We start from the raw sequence: 3371 nt of genomic DNA on the forward strand, positions 1-3371 counted from the left end.
GAGTAGCCTTTCCCTTCTCCAGGGCATCTTCCCAACCCAGGGATAGAACCCAGGTCTCCTGCATTGCAGGCAGATTCTTTACCAGCTGAACCACCAGGCAAGCCCAAGAATACTGGAGTGGGTAGCCTATCCCTTCTCCAGCAGATTTTTCCAAACCAGGAATCAACCAGGGTCTCCTGCATTGCAGGCGATAGCTTTACCAACTGAGCTATCAGGCAACCATGAAACCCCTAAATTTACTAATTTAGAGTTTTATAATTTTAAACCGTGGTAGTTTTGTTAGAAACTTAGTTTCTAGGATCAGTGCGTATATATACATATATATATATATACACACACACATACATACACACACACATGCATGTTTGTGTACATATGGGTGTACACACACAAATAGTATATTTACAACAGTCCTTTGAGTTAAATATCTTTTTTCTTTTTTATGAATGAAAAAACATGAGGTTCACAATTTTAAGTAAATTTAAATGTTACAAGAATAATAAATAATACTCTCATTTTATAATACCTTCACTCTGGGATGATGTACTCATTTGTCTGAATCTCAGAATAAATCTATTGTATCGATACAATTAAGTTGTTATGTCTAGACACTTTTCAGTATTTTCTTCCTATCCTATTATAAGTTTCTACCTGACAGTGTGTATGATTCAGGTAACTTTTGTATCTCCAACTAATTAAATTATTTAATAGACATTTAAAATTAGCTACTTGTTTAAGTGAACTTCGTCCATATGTAGAAATACAATGTATATTTCTTTATTCAATAAATACACTGTCCAGTGGCATTACATGCTTTGACAAACATTTTCAGAAAGCGCTAGGTAACAATTTGTTTTCTTTCCAATCCTTAGTTCCTTTCTTCCAGATCCTGCAAGTAGCCTGGAAAACTAGGCAATTTGTAATACTTAATCTTGATAGCTTCAATGACAATATGGACATTTTACTTATTTAATTGCTTATTTAACTCTCGATATTTATTTAAAATTATTCAATTGATATACTCCTTGAGAGATTAACTATCCCTTAACATGCATTATCTGAAAAATTCTCAGAAAGAGATTTTACAGAAAAAGCAGAGGTAAATCCTGATCTGGCTTCCTCCTCTTATCATATCTCTGAGGCTACTCATGCAAACACTTCCACAAAAAATTAGAGGATAATGAAATTACCTCTGAGAACAAATGTGGCAGATTATACTCCTCCAGGAATTATTTTTGAATTACTTTGTTTGAACTTTTATATATGGGCTATAAACACTGGAAGGTTTCTTTTCTATCTTCAGTTCAGTTCAGTTCAGTCACTCAGTCATGTCTGACTCTTTGAGACCCCATGAACCGCAGCACGCCAGGCCTCCCTGTCCATCACCAACTCCCAGAGTTCATTCAGACTCATGTCCATTGAGTCGGTGATGCCATCCTCTGTCGTCCCCTTATCCTTCTGCCTTCAATCTTTCCCAGCAACAGGGTCTTTTCAAATGAGTCAGCTCTTCGCATTAGTGGCCAAAGTATTGGAGTTTCAGCTTCAACATCAGTCCTTCCAATGAACACTCAAGACTGATCTCCTTTAGGATAGACTGGTTGGATCTCCTTGCAGTCCAAGGGACTCTCAAGAGTCTTCTCCAACATCACAATTCAAAAGCATCAATTCTTTGGTGCTCAGCTTTCTTTATAGTCCAACTCTCACATCCATACATGACTTCTGGAAAAACCATAGCCTTGACTAGAAGGACCTTTGTAGGCAAAGTAGTATCTCTGCTTTGGAATATGCTGTCTAGGTTGGTCATAACTTTCCTTCCAAGGAATAAGTATCTTTTAATTTCATGGCTGCAATCACCATCTGCAGAGATTTTGGAGCCCCCAAAAATAAAGTCAGACACTGTTTCCACTGTTTCCCCATCTATTTCCCATGAAGTGATGGGACCAGATGCCATGACCTTCATTTTCTGAATGTTGAGCTTTAAGCCAACTTTTTCACTGTCCTCTTTCACTTTCATCAAGAGGCTCTTTAGTTCCTCTTCACTTTCTGCCATAAGGGTGGTGTCATCTGCATATCTGAGGTTATTGATATTTCTCCCAGCAATCTTGATTCCAGCTTGTGCTTCTTCCAGCCCAGCATTTCTCATGATGTATTCTGCATATAAGTTAAATAAACAGGGTGACAATATACAGCTTTGATGAAATCCTTTTCCTATTTGGAACCAGTCTGTTGTTCCATGTCCAGTTCTAACTGTTGCTTCCTGACCTGCAAACCGGTTTCTCAATAGGCAGGTCAGGTGGTTTGGTATTCCCATCTCTATCAGAATTTTCCACAGTTTATTGTGATCCACACAGTCAAAGGCTTTGGCATAGTCAATAAAGCAGAAATAGATGTTTTTCTGGAACTCTCTTGCTATTTCCATGATCCAGAGGATGTTGGCAATTTGATCTCTGGTTCCTCTGCCTTTTCTAAAACTAGCTTGAACATCTTGAAGTTCACGGTTCACATATTGCTAAAGCCTGTTTGAACTTTTATATATGGGCTATAAACACTGGATGGTTTCTTTTCTATCTTATCCTGATACAAAATTTACTCCTTATACGTGACTATTGTTATGTGATATGCATTTACATCATATTTTCTACATAACTATTTCTGACACAAGTTTATAAAGATTAGCTAATTTTTAGTTATCTGTATCAGTGAAATTTACCAATGACGTGAATAAACCTGAGTGGAAAATAGTCAAGACCTATGCTAGTTACAAGGATTAATTATACCTGCACAAGAGCAGGTGCAAAAGGTTTGCCTTTTTAATTTTTTGTGTGTGTTTAACTCAAACTTAACCTAATATACATCTTTACCCTCCAGCTGGCTAGCATAAGCTACCTCAAGACATGCTTAATGGCTAAAGAGGTAGGCAGCCAAGTCTCTTCAATACAGGAATATAGTTGTGTCAAAAAACCCCAAAAAAACAAAAAATAAACCTGATAACAGAAAGTAGGGGATCAAACAGAATCTGCCATTTCTTTTCCATCTCTGTTTCTGCTTATTAACCTTATTCTTAATACAGTTTCTCTTTTCCAGATGATGAGAAATATGATCACTGATACTTCCTGGGATGATCAATTCACAATTTCACTAGAAGATCCTATTAACATAGAGATGTTATACCTGAAGAAGAGGACACATACTAAGAAGTCAAAATAATAAATCCTCAATAACTAGGGGTACTGACAGCACCATGTCAATTATAATTGTATTTTGTGTACATATTCTTAATCATCACTAGACTTCTGCTATTAATATATTAATAACAAAAAACCATTTCACAATTATATGTAATATATATTAATGGTTTAATACTCATTTTT

The sequence above is a fragment of the Bos indicus x Bos taurus genome, chromosome 5 (genome assembly GCF_003369695.1).
Source record: "Bos indicus x Bos taurus breed Angus x Brahman F1 hybrid chromosome 5, Bos_hybrid_MaternalHap_v2.0, whole genome shotgun sequence".
Classification (NCBI taxonomy): domain Eukaryota; kingdom Metazoa; phylum Chordata; class Mammalia; order Artiodactyla; family Bovidae; genus Bos; species Bos indicus x Bos taurus.